At 43.6% G+C, this 22,381-nt stretch overlaps 1 protein-coding gene across 1 annotated transcript in view; it reads left to right on the forward strand.

The window, feature by feature from the left end:
- The window catches only part of ATG10 (autophagy related 10), a 201,797-nt gene that overhangs the window by 173,699 nt on the left and 5,717 nt on the right, over positions 1-22,381 (forward strand). The window lies entirely within an intron of this gene.

The raw sequence follows: 22,381 nt of genomic DNA on the forward strand, positions 1-22,381 counted from the left end.
TGCTGTTTGGGCTACTCTTAAGTCCTTAATACATACCACTGATTGATTGATTGTGCTTCTCCTGGCAGAGATAGACCATTATATTAATTGAATAGGGAGAGGCTCCTTCATTTATGATCTCTTGCCTGAAATATTGTCAGATGCCCCATGGAAAAACTCTTGAAGTCTTATGTCCCAAGACCGGGGGAAGCTGGGCCTGACATTTTAACAAGGAAAATATATGAAAATGAAAGTTTTATCCAATGCCAAAGCCGTTTTTCTCACTTGAAGGAGAATTTAGAAAACTACTTTACACAATTCTTTCGAAAATGTAGGAAGACATAAAACAGGTCTGCCTGTTGTTGGTGATTGGAATTAAAATTGTAAAGTGATGAGGCTGACATTATTCAGAAGAGAGCTTCTTTGGACAGTAGAAAGTGCCAGGATGCTGGCTCACAAACCATGTAAGCTTTTTGGAGAGAGGGATCATCTCTTACCTTCATTGTACACTCTCAAGCATTTAATAAAGTGGGAGAAGCTGCGTGACCTAGTGGGAAAAGCATGTCCCGGGAGTCGGAAGACCTGAATTCTAATCCCGACTCTGCCACTTGCCGGCTGTGACCTTGGGTAGGTCATTTAACTTCTCGGTGCCTCAGTTTCCTCATTTGTAAAATGGGGGCTAAATATGTGTTCTCACCCTTATTTGGACTGTGAGCCCCATGTAGGACAAAGGACTGTGTCTGACCTGATTATCTTGTAAGCTACCCCTGCTCGGCACAGAGTAAGCACTTAACAAATGTCACAATAATTATTGATTCATTCAGTCAGTCATATTTATTGAGCCGTTACTGTGTGCGCAGCACTGTACTAAGTGCTCAATTCAACAAACAGACACAGTCCCTGCCCATTACGAACTCTCAGTCTAGAGGGATGAGCAATTAAAATGCTGTGAACACAGACCCTCCTTCCCTTCCCCACAGCACCTGTATATATGTATATATGGTTGTACATATTTATTACTCTATTTATTTATTTATTTATTTATTTATTTTACTTGTACATTTCTATCCTATTTATTTTATTTTGTTGGTATGTTTGGTTCTGTTCTCTGTCTCCCCCTTTTAGACTGTGAGCCCACTGTTGGGTAGGGACTGTCTCTATGTGTTGCCAATTTGTACTTCCCAAGCGCTTAGTACAGTGCTCTGCATATAGTAAGCGCTCAATAAATATGATTGATTGATTGATTGATTGAATACCATTGATTCATTTACTGGAGATATTTAGTGCCCTTTGGTGGTAGCAATGTTAGCATTGAATGCTTCCTGGCCCTGCACTAAGGGTTAAGAAAACATGTGGAAGAGATTACAATTTAATGGGGGAGATAGTTGATATAAATTAATGAGGGTATCATGATTGAGAGTGAGGAGTGGGGTATAAATAATAAGAACAGCAATAAATAAACAGAATAACACATGAATGCTAAAGTGATGAGATGATTGAGGCTAGGGGGTATCATGCCTTCCTGGAGGAGGTAACTTTTGAAGAGGGCTTTAAAGAAATGAAGGGATGTGACTGGGGAATGTATCTACCAAGCACTTTCCCAAGCGCTTAATACAGTAAGTGCTCAATAAATACCATTGCTTGACTGATTTTGATTAAACTAAGTCGAGGGAATGGGACATGTGGTGCATCTCAGGGTAGGGGAGAAGGATAGGCACCAAAGGTGGTTCCAGAAAAAAGGGAACATTCCTTTTGCTCTTTCGTTTCTCTGTGAAGTGCCATATATTAAATCTGTGCAAAACAGAAACGAACCCTTTTGGGATGTAACTTACTTTCTGATGCCAAGAAAGACTTTTGAATATGTCAGTCGTCCCACCTCTTTTTTCATTCCTCTTGTGAAAAAGAACGGCTCGCATATTGCATTATCTCCCCATTTCATAGGCGATTGATTAATTCTTCTTCGATTATGTTCCACTGATTTTAAAGGGCAGTTATAGTTAAGGCAGCTGAAATTCCTAAAAGGCTATATCCCTAGTTCAAGTTCTCATTGGAACTCCATCTGAGTTTACTTAGTGTGTTTACTTGATACATTTATTCAACTTATTTGCTTGAAATACGCATGTGAAATGCAAACAGATTAGAACAGTGAAACATGTGGAAAGTATGCCTTTCTTTTGGGCTTTTGTAAACAAATGGAGAAATAATTTGTTGGTCCATATCCTGTTAGCTTTTACTCTGTGAAACCCGGACAAGTTTGAATGGTTGGCAGGCACTCTTCCTTTGCTTGCCTTTTCTTGGCATTCTGCTTTTCTCTCCTCCTGCTACGACGTGAGCTTGGAAAATTGGACCATCTGCCACTTGTATGTAGGGGCTGAAGCCTGCCCTCGGTCTAACCGAGTCCTGGATCCCACTCTCTGAAGTTCCCTGGGGACCCCAAATCGGTCTGGTTTTTTAGACCTGCCCCATACAGATCAATCAATCAATCCATCGTATTTATTGAGCGCTTACTGTGTGCAGAGCACTGTACTAAGCGCTTGGGAAGTACAAGTTGGCAACATATAGAGACAGTCCCTACCCAACAGTGGGCTCACAGTCTAAAAGAAAATTTTATCTCAGCGCTCTTAGGTGATCTATTCTAGACCCTCCTGGGTATTTACCCCCCCCCCCCCTCGTCCCCCTCTCCATCCCCCCCATCCTACCTCCTTCCCTTCCCCACAGCACCTGTATATATGTATATATGTTTGTACATATTTATTACTCTATTTATTTTACTTGTACATATCTATTCTATTTATTTTATTTTGTTAGTATGTTTGGTTTTGTTCTCCGTCTCCCCCTTTTAGACTGTGAGCCCACTGTTGGGTAGGGACTGTCTCTACATGTTGCCAATTTGTACTTCCCAAGCGCTTAGTACAGTGCTCTGCACAAAGTAAGCGCTCAATAAATACGATTGATGATGATGATGATTTACAATCTTTTTTTAACTCTCATACCAGAGAGGGGATTAGAACCTAGGCCTCCAGCCTTTCAAGGCTGTTACTTTCCCTCTGAGCCACCGCAGGCCTCAGATACGAGCACCAGATGCCTTTAAGTCCTGCCCTCCGCCTCGAACTCCTCTCTGTGAGCGCTCGTCATTCGGTAGCCGCGTCGGAGTCTGCAAGAGACCAGCCCGGAAAACTTGTATTAACAAAATCAAATAAATAGGATAGTAAATATGTACAAGTAAAATAGAGTGATAAATTCATTCATTCCATTGTATTTAATGAGCTCTTACTGGGTGCAAAGCACTGTACTAAGCGCTTGGGAAGTACAAGTTGGCAACGATTGACTCTGTGGGCAGGGAACGTGTCTACCAACTCTGTTGTATCGTCCTTCCCCGAGCACTTAGTACAGCACTCTACACGTGGGGCTCGATAAATACCGTTGATTGACTGATTGGGCGAGTGCGGGAATTGGGAAGGGGCCGGGGCGAGTTCGGGCTCCCTTATGTGGAGAAGTGATCTCTAGACTGTGATCTCTAGACTTCTAGACTGTGAGCCCACTGTTGGGTAGGGGCCGTCTCTGTATGTTGCCGACTTGTCCTTCCCAAGCGCTTAGTACAGTGCTCTGCACACCGTAAGCGCTCACTAAATCATCATCATCATCATCAATCGTATTTATTGAGTGCTTACTATGTGCAGAGCACTGTACTAAGCACTTGGGAAGTACAAATTGGCAACATATAGAGACAGTCCCTACCCAACAGTGGGCTCACAGTCTAAAAGGGGGAGACAGAGAACAAAACCAAACATACTAACAAAATAAAATAAATGGAATAGATATGTACAAATAAAATAAATAGAGTAATAAATATGTACAAACATATATACATATATACAGGTGCTGTGGGGAAGGGAAGGAGGTAAGATGGGGGGATGGAGAGGGGGACGAGGGGGAGAGGAAGGAAGGGGCTCAATCTGGGAAGGCCTCCTGGAGGAGGTGAGCTCTCAGCAGGGCCATGAAGGGAGGAAGAGAGCTAGCTTGGAGGATGGGCAGAGGGAGGGCATTCCAGGCCCGGGGGATGATGTGGGCCGGGGGTCGATGGCGGGACAGGCGAGTGCGACTGAATGGAAAGTGATCTAGGTTTGGGAGGACTTAAACCCACGGAACTCTGTGGGTTTTGTCGTTATGTCACGCTCTGTCCGGGGTGTAACGCGTGAAGCGTCACGTGCCTCTAAGTCAACGGTGGTGACTCTGGTGGTGACGGTGGCCACGCTAAGAGGCCGGAGACTAGCTGCACCCCCTTCTGTGTCGATCAGAAGTCAGTCAGTCAGTCGTATTTATTGAGCACTTACTATGTGCAGAGCACTGTATTAAGGGCTTGGGAGAGTGCAATACAGCAATATAAGAGATACGTTCCCTCCCCACAATGAATTTAGAGTCTAGAGGACAAGCCTGTAAGTCTAGAAGATGATCTTACAGACTAGAGGAAGCCACCACTCCCTTAGAGTGGAGAGGACTGAACAGTTATAATAATAATAATGATGGCTTTTATTAAATGCTTACTATGTGCAAAGCACTGTTCTAAGCACTGGGGAGGTTACAAGGTGATCAGGTTGTCCCCCGGGGGGCTCACAGTCTTCATCCCCATTTTACAGATGAGGTAACTGAGGCACAGAGAAGTTGTGACGTGCCCAAAGTCACACAGCTGACAATCGGCAGAGCCGGGATTTGAACCCATGACCTCAGACTCCAAAGCCCGGGCTCTTTCCCCTGAGCCACGCTGCTTCTCCACAGTTGGGCTGTGGAGTTGCATGGTTTCTTTGATGATCTCCTGCCCCTGTCCTTGGGGAGAGCGAGAAGCTAGTCTGATTGCTGGGTTGCCAAAGGTAAAGCTGGTGTGAAGGACGGAAGATTCGGGGATATAATAATAATAATAATAATGTTGGCATTTATTAAGCACTTACTATGTGCCAAGCACTGTTCTAAGCATTGGGGTAGATACAAGATAATCAGGTTGTCCCACGTGGGGCTCACAGTCTTCATCCCCATTTTACAGAGGAGGTACATCTGAAGCCGTTAGGATGGACGTCTAGACTGTGAGCCCACTGTTGGTTAGGGACCGTCTCTATATGTTGCCAGCTTGGACTTCCCAAGCGCTTAGTCCAGTGCTCTGCACACAGTAAGCGCTCAATAAATACGATTGAAGGAATGAATGAATGTCGAGGAAGGCAACCATCACATTCATTCATTCAATCGTATTTATAGAGCGCTTACTGTGTGCAGAGCACTGTACTAAGCGCTTGGAAAGTCCAAGTTTGAAACATATGGAGACGGTCCCTACCCAAGATTACAGATATGTACGTAAGAGCTGTGGGGCAGGGAGGGGGAAGAACAAAGGTAGCAAGTCCGGGTGATAATAATAATAATAATAATAATAATAATAATGATAGCATTTATTAAGCACTTACTATGTGCAAAGCACTGCTCTAAGCGCTGGAGAGTCCTCAAGGTGATCGTATCAACCACAAATCTCATAATGCCATAAATAAATGTTTGCCCTGCAACTTTTCAATTAAGAGGATTTATCAAGGGTGAAGAGCACTGTTCTATAGGCTTGGGAGAGTAACACATAACTAGCAGACACGATCCACAGAATGTATCTACAACTCTATTGTATTGTACTCTCCCAAGTGCTTAGTACAGTGTTCTGCACATAGTAAGCACTCCATAAACACCACTGATTAGTTTGATTAGTAGAGCTCCAGGTTGTTGCAAGTACCTAAGTGACACAAAAGTTCTACCATATAGGGATAGAAAAAGGGGTGATGAGATTAAACGGGGAAGGCTTCCTGGAGGACGTGTGATTTCGGAAGGGATTTGAAGACGGGGAGAGCGGTCGTCAGAAAGGATATAAATGAAGGAAAGAGATCCAGCCTTCGGAAAGGATATAAATGAAGGAAAGAGATCCAGCCTGGGAGAAAACAATCGCATGCTTTCTCAAAGCGTTCTGATCCTGCCCTCGGAGACGGAGTACCGAGCCGGATTGACACTTGGTCTGGCTCAAAAATGGCATTGCTTAGGTTCTCATGAGTCAATCCAACCTGGCACTAGCTTCTCTTACTGAAGAAAGGTATGAATGATGACGAGACCTTCAGCGACGTAATACTAATTGAATCGATATGTGGGCTTTTGACATTTGAAGTTTAACCTCAGAGGAATGGTTAAATGCCCAGTCCATAAACTACACTGTACCATATTTGTAAATGATTCAAAAAATGTATCAGTGCTCCTATTTTGAACAACTTTCTCCAGCACTTCTTACACCAGGCAGTGTCGGAGCGAAGACCTGTGTGATTCATTCATTCATTCAATCGTATTTATTGAGCGCTTATTGTGTGCAGAGCACTGGACTAAGCGCTTGGGAAGTACAGGTTGGCAACATATAGAGACGGTCCCTACCCAACAGCGGGCTCACAGTCTAGAAGGGGGAGACAGACAACAAAACAAAATGTATTAAAATAAAATAAATAGAATAGTAAATACGTACAAGTGAAATAAAGAGTAATAAATACATGGAGTAATAAATTCATTCATTCAATCGTATTTATTGAGTGCTTACTGTGTGCAAAGCACTGTTCTAAGCCCTTGGGAAGTCCAAGTTGGCAACATATAGAGACGGTCCCTACCCAACAGCGGGCTCACAGTCTAGAAGGGGGAAACAGACAACAAAACAAAACGTATTAACAAAATAAAATAAATAGAATAGTAAATACGTACAAGTGAAATAAAGAGTAATAAATACATGGAGTAATAAATTCATTCATTCAATCGTATTGATTGAGTGCTCACTGTGTGCAAAGCACTGTACTAAGCGCTTGGGAAGTCCAAGTTGGCAACATCTAGAGATGGTCCCTACCCAACAGTGGGCTCACAGTCTAGATATCCATCCTAATGGCTACAGATGTACCTCCTTGATATCCCTGAACCTTTGCTTTGCAAAACAAAACATATTAACAAAACAAAATAAATAGGATAGTAAATATGTGCAAGTAAACTAGAGTAATAAATTCATTCATTCATTCAGTCGTATTTATTGAGCGCTTACTGTGTGCAGAGCACTGTACTAGGCACTTGGGAAGTCCAAGTTGGCAAACATATAGAGACAGTCCCTACCCATCAGTGGGCTCACAGTCTAGATATCCATCCTAATGGCTACATATGTACCTGCTTGATATCCCTGAACCTATGTTTTGCAAAACAAAGCATATTAACAAAATAAAATAAATAGGACAGTAAATATGTACAAGTGAAATAGAGTAATAGTCATTCATTCATTCAATCGTGTTTATTGAGCGCTTACTGTGTGTAAAGCACTGTAGAAGCATTCATTCAATTGTCGTATTTATTGAGCGCTTACTGTACTAAGCGCTTGGGAAGTCCAAGCTGGCAACATATAGAGACGGTCCCTAAGCAACAGTGGGCTCACAGTCTAGAAACCTAATAGCCTACTGCAATAGCCTAATGCAGTGGAGAACTAATGTAGCGTACTGGCAATTTCTCATGGGTTTCCAGGCTATTGTTTTTCAAGCGCTTAGTACAGTGCTCTGCACACAGTAAGCGCTCAATAAATACGATTGATTGATTGATTGGATTTGTGCTTATTTCTAGGGCGGTACTAATATTTCCGTCTCAGTGGAGAGAGCCCGGGCTTTGGAGTCAGAGGTCATGGGTTCAAATCCCGGCTCCGCCAATTGTCAGCTGTGTGACTTTGGGCCAGTCACTTCACTTCTCTGGGCCTCAGTTCCCTCATCTGTCTAATGGGGATGAAGACTGTGAGCCCCCCCGTGGGACAACCTGATCACCTTGTATCTCCCCAGCGCTTCGAACAGTGCTTTGCACATAGTAAGCGCCTAACAAATGCCATTATTATCTGGGCCTCAGTTCCCTCATCTGTCAAATGGGGATCAAGACTGTGAGCCCCCCCGTGGGACAACCTGATCACCTTGTATCTCCCCAGCGCTTCGAACAGTGCTTTGCACATAGTAAGAGCTTAACAAATATTATTATTATAACTATAATGATAATAATAATAATAATTATTATTATTATTATTATTCTGTCCTCTGCAACTGAACTGGGACAATTTCTGAAATCTTTGTGGGCAGTGTGTGAGGAGGGCGCCCCCTGGTGGGCGCTGCTGGTAAAGCGGCATAAATGTTTCTAGAGCCAACAGCTGAAACTGCTTGACAACCCTGTATGTGGGAATCAATCAATCAATCAATCAATCGTATTTATTGAGCGCTTACTGTGTGCAGAACACTGTACTAAGCGCTTCGGAAGTCCAAGTTGGCAACATATAGAGATGGTCCCTACCCAACAGTGGGCCCACAGTCTAGAAATATAAGAGCAAACACTTTAAACAGACATCCTCTAGTAAGAATAGAATCCTAAATGAAGGATGCACGATTTTTGCAGCCAAGGTGCGAAGATATAATAAGCTTTGAGCTATTGATCGCTCTAAGCAATAGCGGTAGCTCTAAGCTATTGTCTCCCCCTTCTAGACTGTGAGCCCACTGTTGGGTAGGGACCGTCTCTAGATGTTGCCAACTTGGACATCCCAAGCGCTTAGTACAGTGCTTTGCACACAGTAAGTGCTCAATACGATTGAATCAATCAATCAATCAATCGTATTTATTAATCATATTCAGGGCCTCCGGTCTCAAACAGTTACCCTATTTCTGATTGCTGCAACGCAAGATGACCTTTCTCCTTCAGCTGTCTACCAACTGTCCACTGCATTATTGCACCATTTTTTCTTCAGTGTATTTTAGAAATATTTATTCTGTTTATCTTAGGATCATCCCATTTCCTCTTTCCAGTAAGCAGTTTTTTTAGTATCCTGCTTCCATTCTATTCATTTTCCTCACAGTGCCCCTTTCCCATCAGTGAAGGTGTAATTTGTTGAGCTGATGCTATGGTTTGAGGCCAATAATAATAATGATGCTACTAATTGTAATATTTGCTATAATAATAATAACAATGATGATGGCATTTATTAAGCACTTATTATGTGCAGAGCACTGTACTAAGCACTGGGGAGGTTACAAGATGATCAGGTTGTCCCATGGGGGGCTCACAGTCTTCATCCCCATTTTCCAGATGAGGGAACTGAGGCACAGAGAAGTGAAGTGACTTGCCCAAAGTCACACAGCTGACAAATGGTAGAGTCAGGATTTGAACCCATGACCTCTGACTCCAAAGCCCGGGCTCTTTCCACTTAGCCACGCTGTTTCTCTATATGCTATTTCTAGACTGTGAGCCCACTGTTGGGTAGGGACCGTCTCTATATGTTGCCAACTTGTACTTCCCAAGCACTTAGTACAGTGGTCTGCACACAGTAATCGCTCAATAAATACGATTCATTGATTGATTGATTATATGTTTACTGTGTGCCAAGCACTGTAGCAAGCTGTGGGGCAGATACAGGATAATCACACTGGACACAATCCTTATCCCCACTTGGAGCTCACAGTCTATGTATGAGGAATAACAGGTATTCTTAAACCCCATTTTACAGATGAGGAAATTGAGGCACAGAGAAGCTAAGTGACTTGCCTAAGGTCACCCAGCAGGCAAAGGGCAACCCTAGGAGTAAAACCCAGGTCTTCTGATTCAGAGACAGACTTTAATAACTATAAATAAATTATGGATGGGTACATAAGTGCTGTGGGGCTGAGGGTGGGGTGAATATTAAGTGCCCAAAGTGGAAAGAGCATGGGCTTTGGAGTCAGAGGTCATGAGTTCAAATCCCAGCTCTGCCAATTGTCAGCTGTGTGACTTTGGGCAAGCAAGTTAACTTCTCTGGGCCTCAGTTACCTCATCTGTAAAATGGGGATTAAGACTGTGAGCCCCCCCATGGGACAACCGGATCACTTTGCAACCTCCCCAGAGCTTAGAACAGTGCTTTGCACATAGTAAGCGCTTAATAAATGCCATTTTTATTATTATTATTATTACAGACCAAAAGTATAGGTGACACAGAAAGGAGAGGGAGCAGGGGAAAAGAGCCTAATCAAGGAAGGCCTCCTGGAGGAGATGCCGAATCAATATGGCTTTGCAGGTGGGGGAGTGACTGTCATATATGGAGCAGAAGGGAGATCCAGATCAGAAGGAGGATGTGGAAAAGGGGTCAGGGTTGTGATAGATGCAGTCGGGGCACAATGAGCAAACTGGTGCCAGAGGAGTGAAGGGTGCAGGCTGAGCTGTGGGAGTGGACAGGGTGATTGAGTTCTTTAAAGTCAGTGGTAAGGAGTTTTTGTTTGATGTAGCGCTGGATGGGCAATAACTGGGGGTTCTTGATTAGTGAGGTGACGTGAACTTTTTTAACATATGATGTGGAAAACAGTGAAGTATGGACTAGAGTGGGGAGAGACAGGCGGCAGGGAGGTCAGCAAATAGGCCGCTGTAGTAGTCAAGGCAAGATGATGATGATGATGATGGTATTTGTTAAGCGCTTACTATGTGCAAAGCACTGTTCTAAGCGCTGGGGAGGTTACAGGGTGAGCAGGTTGTCCCAGGGGGGGCTCACAGTTTTAATCCCCATTTTACAGATGAGGTAACTGAGGCACAGAGAAGTGAAGTGACTTGCCCAAAGTCACACAGCTGACAGTCGGCGGAGCCGGGATTTGAACCCATGACCTCTGACTCCAAAGCCCGGGCTCTTTCCACTGAGCCACGCTGCTTCTGGCATATGATATGATATGTGCTTGGATCAGCATAGTAGCAGTTTGGATGGAGAGGAAAGGGAGGGTTTTAGCAATGAAATATTGTCCTAGAAGCACCGGCAGGACAGAGACACACGTGAATGTGGGAAGCAAATGGCACCTTTTCGAGTCTAAACTCCTTATGAGCAGGAAAGATGATTTGTGTTTCTGATATACTTCCCCAAAGCTTAGTTAAGTGCATTGCATCCAGTCGGTGGTCAGTAAATACTGCTCCTAGCACTCCCAAACTTGCATGGCTTCTCAAACACATAGGATAGGGATTAGAATGACAGCGGTGGCCAAGTTAGGAAGGGGTAAGAGATAAGATAATTTCAGTTTTTGATATTCCGAGTTTAAGGTGCATCTGGGTAGAGATATCCTGGAGGCAGGACGAGTTTACTTAATCCCAGGGCCATATGGAAGGACAAGGTGGGAAGGTCAGTTCGGGCATCATCCATGTAGAGGGGATACTTAAAAGCACATGGTCAGCGGATGAGCTCCCTGAAAAAGTGAAGAGTGAGATGAGAAGCCAGAACTAAGCCTTGCAGGGGCCCCACAATTAGGCAAGGCCAAGGAAATGAAGAGGAGCCAGCCTGTTGTCTCTATATGTTGCCGACTTGTACTTCCCAATCGCTTAGTACAGTGCTCTGCACACAGTAAGCGCTCAATAAATACGATTGAATGAGTGAATGAATGAAAGGAAACTGAGGCGGCGCAGTTAGAGCAATTGAAAGACAACCGAGAGCGAACTATGTCATTGAAATCAAGGCCAGAGAATTTTTAAGAGGAAGGAATGGTCATCGGTGTCAAAGGCAGCCGAGAGGTTAAGGAATAGTTTCAGGTTTGCCAAAAATGCATGTTTTCACCATGTGTTTTGGCTAGAACTGATTAACGAATTAGGGAATGTTTGTCTGACGAGGTGAGCCTGTTTAGGCTTGGCTTGCCTTGCTATCAAAGGAACACGTGGGTGGGTGAGAACTACAGCACAACTTTTCCGTAATGTGAGGTGTTTTTCAAGAGCGCAACCCTCACATTCTGAATCAGTTGTGTTTAGGAGTGAAGCCCATTAGATTTTGCTCAAAGGAGCTCATTAGCAGCTTTGTTGAGGGAAGTCATAATATAATGGAGAGGGCAAAATCCATATAGCAGGGGGTTCAAGAAAAGCGTTGGTGAAGAGGAAATGGAGGCAGTGGGTATGAGCATATGATAATATTTTTTTTCTGAAATATTCTTAGCAATCCTATTTCTAAAACATTATTTTCATGCTTTGTTAGAAGTACTGCATTTTAGAGCAGATTTATTGGCCATTCATACCTGGGGCAGCAGTGTGGCCTAGTGGATAGAGCAAAGTATTGGGAGTCAGTAGGGCCTGGGTTCTAATCCCAGCTCCGCCACTTGTCTGCTGTGTGACCTTGGGCAAGTCACTTCACTTTTCTGTACCTCAGTTCCCTCATCTGTATAATGGGGGTTGAGACTGCGAGCCCCATATGGGACAGGGACTGTGTCCATCCCGATTTACTTGTATCTACCCGAGCACTTAGTACAGTAACCTGGCACTTAGTAAGCGCTTAATACCACAGTGTAATGGAAGTTTATAAACAGTTGTTAGATATCCACGTGCATTTTCCACATCATCTTGCGTTATATCTCATGTGAACAAGCGAATGGTAGAATAGGATCTAGCCCCAGTTTGGTACAATGAGGCTCAAAAGCATTAGGTGGAAACTATGACTTTGCTAATGATACCTGATTAGCCCAGTAAACCAACCAGAATCCTCGAGCGAGTAGTCTATACCTGCAATCTCAAATTTCTGTCCTCCAATTCTCTCCTGGACCCCCTCTGATCTGGCTTCCGTACCCTTTATTCCACAGAAACCACCCTGTCAAAGGTCACCAGTTGTCTCCTTCTTGCCAAATTCAATGGCTTCTACTCCATCTTAATCCCCCTCGACCTCTCACCTGCCTTGGATACTGCGGATCGCCCCCTTCGCTTATAAACATTACCCAACCTTGGCTTCACTGACTCTGTCCTCTCCCGGTTCTCCTCTGATCTCTCTGGCCGTTCATCCTCAGTCTCCTTTGCGAGCTCATTCATTCACTCAATCGTATTTATGAGCGCTTACTGTGTGGAGAGCACTGTACTAAGCGCTTGGGAAATACAAGTTGGCAACATATAGAGACAGTCCCTACGCAACAACGGGCTCACAGTCTAGAAGGGGGAGACAGACAACAAAACAAAACATGTGGACAGGTGTCAAGTTGTCAGAATAGATAGAAGTAAAGCTAGATGCACATCATTAACAAAATAAAATAAATAGAATAGTAAAAATGTACAAGTAAAATAGAGTAATAAATCTGTACAAACGTATATACAGGTGCTGTGGGGAGGGGAAGGAGGTAGGGCGGGGGGGTGTGGAGGGGAAGAGGAAGGAGGGGGATCAGTCTGGGAAGGCCTCCTGGAGGAGGTGAGCTCTCAGTAGGGCTTTGAAGGGAGGAAGAGAGCTAACTTGGCGGATGTGTGGAGGGAGGGTATTCCAGGCCAGGGGGAGGATGTGGGCCGGGGGTCGACGGTGGGACAGGTGAGAATGAGGCCCAGTGAGGAGGTTAGTGGCAGAGGAGCGGAGGGTGTGGGCTGGGCTGTAGAAGGAAAGAAGGGAGGTGAGGTAGGAGAGGACGAGGGGATGGACAGCCTTGAAGCCGAGAGTGAGGAGTTTTTGCCTGATGCGTAGGTTGACTGGTAGCCACTGGAGATTTTTGAGGAGGGGAATAACATGCCCAGAGCCGGGCAGTAACGTGAAGTATAGACTGAAGTGGGGAGAGACAGGAGGATGGGAGACCAGAGAGGAGGCGGATGCAGTAATCCGGTCGGGATTGGATGAGAGATCGAACCAGCAGGGTAGCGGTTTGGATGGAGAGGAAAGGGCGGATCTTGGTGATGTTGCGGAGGTGAGATCGGCAGGATTTGGTGACGGATTGGATGTGAGGGGTGAATGAGGGAGCAGAGTCGAGGATGACACCAAGGTTGTGGGCCTGTGAGATGGGAAGGGTGGTAGTGCCGTCTACAGTGATGGGAAAGTCAGGGAGAGGGCAGGGTTTGAGCTCCTCCTCTGCCTCCCACTCCCTAACTGTGGGGGTCCCTCAAGGTTCAGTTCTGGGTCCCCTTCTATTGTCCATATAAACTCATTCCCTTGGAGAACTCATTTGCTCCTGTGGCTTCAACTGCCATCTCTATGCAGGTGATACCCAAATCTACACCTCCTTCCCTGATCTCTCTCCCTCTCTCCAGGCTCGCATCTCTGCCTGCCATCAAGACGTCTCTACTTAGATGTCTTCCCGTCACCTCAGACTTAACATGTCCAAAACAGAGCTCCTTATCTTCCCATCCAAACCCTGTCCTTTCCCTGACTTTTCCATCACTGTAGATGGCACCACCATCCTTCCTTTCTCACAAGCCCATAACCTTGGTGTTATACTTGACCCCTCTCTCTCATTCAACCCACATATTCAATCCGTCATTAAATCCTGTCTCCCACCTTCACAACATTGCTAAAATCCGCCCTTTCCTTTCCATCCAAACTGCTGTGAAGTTAATAGAATCACTCATCCTATCCCACGTATATTACTGCATCAGCCTCTTTGCTGACCTCCCAACCTCCTGTCTGTCCACACTCCAGACCATACTTCACTCCCCTGCCCAGATCATCTTTCTACAAAAACAGAAAATGCTCTCCTCAAATATCTCCAATGGTTGCCTATCCACCTCCATATCAAACACTCCTCACCATTGGCTTTAAAGCACTCCAGCACCGTACCCCCTCCTACCTCACCTAACTTCTCTCCTTCTACAACCCAACCCTTATACTTTGCTTCCCTAGTGCTAACCTTCTCATTGTGCTTCGATCTTGCCTGTCCTGCCATCAACCCCTGGCCCACGCCCTGCTTCTGGCCTGGAATGCCCTCCCTCCTCAAATTCAACAGACAATTGCTCTCCCCCCATTCAAAGCCTATCAAAGGCGCATCTCCTCCAAGAGGCCTTCCCAGACTAAATCCCCCTTTTCCTCTTCTCCCACTCCCTTCTTCGTTGCCCTGACTTGCTCCCTTTGCCCTCCCCCCACCAACACCCAGCTCCACAGCGCTTATGTATATATCTGTAATTTTATTTATTTATACTGATGTCTGCTTATTTGTATTGATGTCTGTCCCCCCCAGTCCTAGACTGTGAGCTTATTGTGGGCAAGAATTGTCAGTGTTTATTGTCGAATTGTACTTTCCCAAGCGCTTAGTACAGTGCTTTGCACACAGAAAGTGCTTATTAAGTACGATTGAATGAATAACACCAACCTGGGATGCTGGTTGCTCCAAGCTGCTCCTCCCACTGGGTCCTCTGGCTTGGGGACTGAACTGGGTCTGATGATACCGAGGCTGATGGACAGCACTGCCAGTCTGGTGCCTTCCCTACTAAGAGGGATAAGAAAATAATCGTATTTTCTAAAGGATAATAGACTTTCCCCATGGCAATATGACCATTGTTCTTTATCTTTCATGGGTTCTGTTTAAAGGAAAAAGTCTGCCCCTTCCAATCAAATTCTTCCTTATTTCCCTTAATTCATCAGAGCCACCACTCGCCCCCACTGTTTAATATTAAGACCAGTTGACCTCAATTTGTCTTTCTCCCAAGAATATCCATACTTAAAAAAAAAAAAAACTACTTTTATTTGACCCCTGTTGTCCATCGGAGTTGCTTTGAACACTGATTCCAACACGAGGGATGCACTGTTCTACCCCATCAATCTGACTAGTCATTTCTGATGTTTAGAAAGCAGTGTAGCTTAGTGGATGGGGCACGGTTGTGGGAATCAGAAGGATCTGGTTCTAATTCTGGCTCTGCTATTTGTCTGCTGTGACCTTGGGTAAGTCACTCCACTTTTCTGGGCCTTAGTTACCTCATCTGTAAAATGGGGTTTAGTTCTGTGAGCCCTGTGTGGGACAAGGACTGTGTCCAACCTTATCAGCTTGTATTTTCCCCAGCACTTAGTACAGTGTCTGGCACATGACACTTAAAAAATACCACAATTTCTTTTAATAGAAATGACACTCGGGACAATTATTTTCAAACAACATTTCCCAGGATAGCGGAGGTTTTTTTTTTTCCAGCCTTTATGTAGCATGGATATTGTTGTAGCCAAATTTACCCATCAGTAAGTTCTTTCTTCCTGAAATATTCTTAGCAATCCTATTTCTAAAACATTATTTTAATGCTTTATTAGAAGTACTGCAATTTTCGAGTTGCTTCAATAAAGCAGTATCCTGCGATTAGTATTATAATATATTTTATTACAGTGATTTATAACCTGTATCATCATCATAAAAGTTCCTATGCAAGAGCAGCCCCATAATAACACTACTTGAAAAACATAGTGTTTCCTCAGTAATGGGGCTTCTATCAGAGAACTTCATTATTAGAGAATGGGCTCTGTAATAGAAGTGCAAATAAAGAGTTAGAAAGGAACATTTTACACATGGCTGCATCCTGACCTGCTATCTTCTCAAGCATGCACCTAATCACTGCATCACCATGTAAACATTTACTGGGCTCTGGAGACATTTGGGAATTTCAGCCTTCCCAAATAACTACCATTAGAACTCACCCCAAGAGTACCTGGGGCCAAAATGTAACCTTTTTGGTAAAGAAATGAAAGCTATTTCATATATTTATTATTGAAATCCTATACCTATCCATAACCTGAGGGCAGGGATTCTCTCTACCAACTACATTGTTCTCTCCCAATGGCTTGGTAGAGTGCTCTGCACAAATTCAGTGATTGACTGAACTGAACAGAGATTGTTGTTATATGAAACATTCTTTTCTAAGCAGAGTGCAGTGAAGGTAACTTGGAAATGGGCCGTGTGTGAATAGCAAGGTGATTTGTATTACTATCAGCTATTCAATTTCTTAGCAATATGATATAATGGATAGAGAGCAGTTCTGGGACTCAGAAGGTCATGGGTTCCATTCCCAGCTTCATCGCTTTTCTGCTGTGTGACGTTGGGCAAGTCACTTCTCTGGGCCTCAGTTACTTCATCTGTAAAATGGTTATTGAGACTGGGAGCCCTACGTGAGACAAGGACTGTATCCGACCCGATTTACTTGTGTGTCCCCCAGCGCTTAGAACAGTACCTGACTCACAGTAAGCGCTTAACAGATACCACCGTTATTATCATTATCATTATTATGGAAGTAATAGTAGTAGAAGTAATATTTATTAAGCACTTATTGTGGGAAGAGCACTCTACGAAGTGCTGGGAAAGAATACCCAATCTAAAAATAGAAGAGAACAGGGACTGGCGACAGACACGTAAGGAGAGGTGGAACAAAACACTAAAGCAACATAAAACAATTACACAAAAGAAAAACCAAGATATGTAGGGTGGCTTGGCTTAAGGGGTAGAATTTCAAGCCCCTTTTGACTCAGCGTCGACAATCCTTCCTTCCCCTTCCTTCCCCCCTCTCCCCCTCGTCCCCCTCTCCATCCCCCCATCTTACCTCCTTCCCTTCCCCACAGCACCTGTATATATGTTTGTACATATTTATTACTCTGTTTATTTATTTATTTATTTTACCTGTACATATCTATTCTATTTATTTTATTTTGTTAGTATGTTTGGTTTTGTTCTCTGTCTCCCCCTTTTAGACTGTGAGCCCACTGTTGGGTAGGGACTGTCTCTATATGTTGCCAACTTGTACTTCCCAAGCGCTTAGTACAGTGCTCTGCACACAGTAAGCGCTCAATAAATACAATTGATTGATTGATTGATCACAATCGCAGCCCCTGGGACCAGTACGGGAGCAGAAGGTGGCTACCGTGGCCGCTCCGAGGTTGTGTGGAGATGATGCCAACCTGTTGCTCCTTTTCTCTTTCCTTCCGGGGTGGCCCTTGGCAGGTTGTGGTGGCGGTTTCTCGGTGATGCCGAGGAGATCTGATCCACGATCCCGCGGAGGCCAGGTGGCTGTCCAGTAGAGGTGGATGCTGAGGCCTCTGGATGTGGTGATGGGAGGAAGATGGCCTGGTTCCCTGTGAATTCACCCTGCCATCTGGTAGAAAAATGGGCCGGGGGGCCACGACAGAGCAGCAGCAACTTAAATCCGTGCAGCCCAGCAGGCACAGGACATGTCGAGAGCAGCAGTCTTAGGAGTCGGGTGGAGTAAGCATCAGGGTTCCCGGAGGATTTTCTCGTCTGTCTGGTAGGGAGAGAATGGTTCTATGGTTAATATGTGGTTTCTTTGTGAAGTGGGAAAAAGGACTTTCATTATAGTTCCATTATTTCTTTTTGCAAAATGGAAAATAGTATGGGAAATGTCTGTTTAGATCCATTTGACCCATTTGTAGACAAAAGATGGATACATAAAAGTGGGATCAGATGTCAGAGGAAGAAATCATGAGTGCTGCATAATTCTTAGTATTTGCTCTGATGGAAATATTTGACACTACGGGCATGATTCAGTGATAGGGCAGTGATAGAGAAGCACCGTGGCTCAGTGGAAAGAGCCCGGGCTTGGGAGCCAGAGGTCGTGGGTTCTAATCCTGGCTCCACCACATGTCTGCTGTGTGACCTTGGGCAAGTTACTTCACTTCTCTGAGCCTCAGTTACCTCATCTATCAAATGGGGATTGAGACTGTGAGCCCCATGTGGGACAACCTGATCATCTTGTACCCCCACCCCCCCAGCATTTACAACAGCGCTTCACACATAGTAAGTGCTTAACAAATGCCATCATCATTATTATTATTATAGGGCTTTGCAAAATGCAACAGTGTCTTAAAGAATTGTTTGCTCTACATAGGAGAGGCAGGAAATATGTCTAAAAGGGCTAATGAAATACAGTCTCAAACAATATGAAGTAGCAACAGACTATTGGGAGACCATTGCAAAAAGCATCCCAGCACGGCAGACATTTGCAGAATTATGCACTGAATTCACATATATCATCATGTCTGTTAAGGTATAAAGAAAACAGCATTCTCAGTCATACAGCCCAAGTTCGGTCTTTGAGGGCATGACTGTGCTGACATATTTTACCGGGGAATGGATCAGAGTAGGGGAATACTGGGAAATATTGAGGAGAAAAAAATCAGCAGAATTTAGTGATAGACTGAATGTGAGAGTTGAACGAGAACAAGAAGTGAAGGATAATATCAAGGTTGTGGGCTTTCAGGACAACAAAGACCGAGGTGTTCAACTATCAGGAAAATGAGTTTAGTTTTAGATCTATTGAACTTGAGGTGCTGGATGGACATCCATAAGATATCCTGGAGGCGAAAGGAAATGTGAGACTGCAGAAAAGATGAGACTTGGTGCTGAGGGAATAATTTGCATCAAGTTGGTAGCTGAAGGTGTGAGAGCAGGAGACTCTGAAGTGAAAAGAGTAGGGAACCCAAGACAAATTCATAGCCAGGGGGTGAGAGGTGGAAGGAGAACCAGTAAAAAGGACTATAAGGGAGGACATTATCGGTAAAATCAAGTTTGAACAGCTCTTCCGGGAAAATGGAAGTGGTCAGTAGTCTTAAAGGCAGCAGAGAAGTCAAGAAGAAGGTCACTGGTGATTTTGGAATAACGCAGAGCTAGTGAAGAGAGCAAAAGCCTGATTGTAGTGGATCAAATTGGGAATACATAGAATCAGCAGTCTTTTTTTTCCTGTACCTGTAAGATTTCATTTTTCCCACTCAGGCAATTATAGTAATTCATTTCATTGATGCCATAGAAAATGTATTCCTCTGTCACAGTTACTGACGTCACAGTTACTGACGTTAACTTGTATGGGATTGTTTGTTTCTGATGCCTCCAACTAGTCCACCCATTTCCATGCATAAATGAGACCTGTTAATTTCTTCATTCAGTATATCGTTTTCCCATTACGTTATAGAATTTTAATCTTTTGTTTAATTAGACTTGGAAACAGTATATTCAATATTTTCTGCTGCCAAACTAAAGCTATAAACCACAAAGGCTAAGCCACCACTTTTAGTTTTTTTAAATGGTATTTGCAAAGCACTTACTATATGTCCAGCCCTGTTTTAAGCACTGGGTTAGATATAAATCAATCAGTTCAGACAACAGTCCCTTTTCCACATGGGGCTCACAGTCTGTCTAAGTAGGAAAGAGAACAAGAACTGAATCAGTATTTTACAGTTGAGGAAATTGAGATACAAAAATGTTAAGTGACTTGCCCAAGGTCACACAGCAGGGAAGTGGCAAAACCACGATTAATCAATCAGTGGTATTCATTGAGTGATTACTTTGTGCAGAACACTGTACTAAGCGCTTGGAAGAGTACAATAAAACAGAGTTAGACAACACATTCCCTTAAAGCTTACCGCAGGCCTGGATTCTTTCCACTAGGCCATGCTGTTTATTGTGATATAAATGTTCATTTTTTACTTAGTGCTATGTATTTCAGCCTAAGAACATTATTATGGTGTTGAAAATGGATGGCTACATCATTCGTAAGTTTCAGAACATTAGTTTACTCTGTATATAACTTAATGTGAACATTAAAATTATATTGACGGTCATTCTAATAGGTCTAGGCCGTTGTGGGTTATTACAGCAAATCGTAGATAGCACTTGGCTTGTATTAAATTAACTTTAAATAAATGAATATTAAATAAATTGGTAATTATATAATTCTTTGTATTTTCAAAATGCTTTTCAATAGCTGAATTGTTGAACAGAGCATGAGCTTAGGAGTAAGAAGGACTTGGGTTCTAAATCCAGCTCTGCCACTTGTCTGCTGTGTGACTTTGGGCAAGTCACTGAACTTTTCTGTGCCCCTGTTGTTTCATCTGTCAAAAGGGGATTAAGACTGTGAGCCCATGTGGGACATGGAATATGTCCAAACTGATTGGCTTGAATCTACCCTAGCACTTAAGTCAGTGCCTGGCACATATTAAGTGCTTAAAAATGCAATTTTAAAAAAACAAAACAGGAGCAACAACAACAAAAAAAATTTGTCCACATCCTCCCTCCCCCTTCATAAAAATCCTATAGTCCACCATTCTTACCAACTTCAAAACTTCAAAATTCTCCCCAACTTCTAAAATCACATCTCCTCCAACCCATCTTCCTTAAGCCATCACCATATTTCCCTTAAGTACTTTGATAGTATCCCCAGCCCCACAGCACGTGTGCATATACTCTATTATTTCCCCCTCTATAATTTATTTTAATGCCCGTCTCCCCTTGTAGACTGTAAGATGTTTAATAATAATAAAAATGATGGTATTTGTTCAGCGCTTACTATGTGCCAGGTACTATACTAAGTGCTGGGAGTGGATACAAACAAATTGGGTTGGACACAGTCCCTGTCCCACATGGAGCTCCCAGTCTCAATCTCCATTTTTTAGATGAGGGCCCAGAGAAGTGAAGCAACTTGCCCAAGGTTACACAGCAGACAGGTGGTGGAGCCTAGATTAGGACTCGTGACCTTCTGACGCCCAGGCTTGTCCTCGATCCATGACGCCATGATGTTTCTGGTCAGGGATCATATCTACCGACTCTATCATGCTGTACTTTCCCAAGCACTTAGTACAGTGCTCTGCACACAGTAAGCATTCAATAAATACCATTGATTAGTCTAATATTGCAATAGGTCAGCATTATTATTCTCTCCTCAGGAAATTTCTGCCAGGGGAATAAAGTGGCAGAAACAGATTGACATCTAAAATGCCCTATTCCTGCTTCTGGTTTGCTATTTGTTTTGCCTTCTCTAAAACAAGTAGTTAAATAAATCTGTGTCTTTACATTTTTTTGTTTAATGAAATGCTTTGAAAAAATAAGGACTCTGTTTAAAATTAGCATCTCACTAGATGAGAATGGCAAGCCAGAGATTTCCATCCAAAGGTGTCATTTTTTTTTTTCGCCATTATATTCACTTTAGGCCAGGGAGTCGGTAGGACTTGGATTCCAATTATGGTTCTGCCACTTTTGTGCTGTGTGACCTCGGGCAAGTCACTTAACTTCTCTGTGCCTCAGTTACCTCATCTTTAAAATGGGGAATAATACTTTGAGCCTCATATGGGACAGGGACTATTTCCCATGTGATTAACTTGTATCTACCCCAGTGCTTGGCACATAGTTAAGCACTTAAATACCATAAAAATATATTTTTTGTTGTTGTTGTTGTTACCTCAGTTTGTTCAAGTTTCTCTCTTACTTGTCTATTCACTTGCCAGGAGAAGCAGCGGGGCTCAGTGGAAAGAGTACGGGCTTTGGAGTCAGAGGTCATGGGTTCAAGTACCGGCTCCCCCACTTGTCAGCTGGGTGACTTTGGCCAAGTCACTTAACTTCTCTGGGCCTCAGTTCCTTCATCTGTAAAATGGGGATGAAGACTGTGAGCCTCCCGTGGGACAACCTGATCACCTTGTAACCTCCCCAGTGCTTAGAACAGTGCTTTGCACATAGTAGGCGCTTAATAAATGCCATTATTATTATTATTATTATTATTATTATTATTATTATTATTATCTTCTTTTCCGTAAGTCATTTTTGTGTTTGTCACTACTGCTAGATTGTAAGCTCCTTGGGAGCAGCAGTGGGCTCAAATGATTTTAGAAGGTGATAAGGGTGGGGCTTGGAGGAGGAGAAGAATGGCTTTCATT

Source organism: Tachyglossus aculeatus, chromosome 23 (assembly GCF_015852505.1).
Source record: "Tachyglossus aculeatus isolate mTacAcu1 chromosome 23, mTacAcu1.pri, whole genome shotgun sequence".
Taxonomy (NCBI): Eukaryota; Metazoa; Chordata; class Mammalia; order Monotremata; family Tachyglossidae; genus Tachyglossus; species Tachyglossus aculeatus.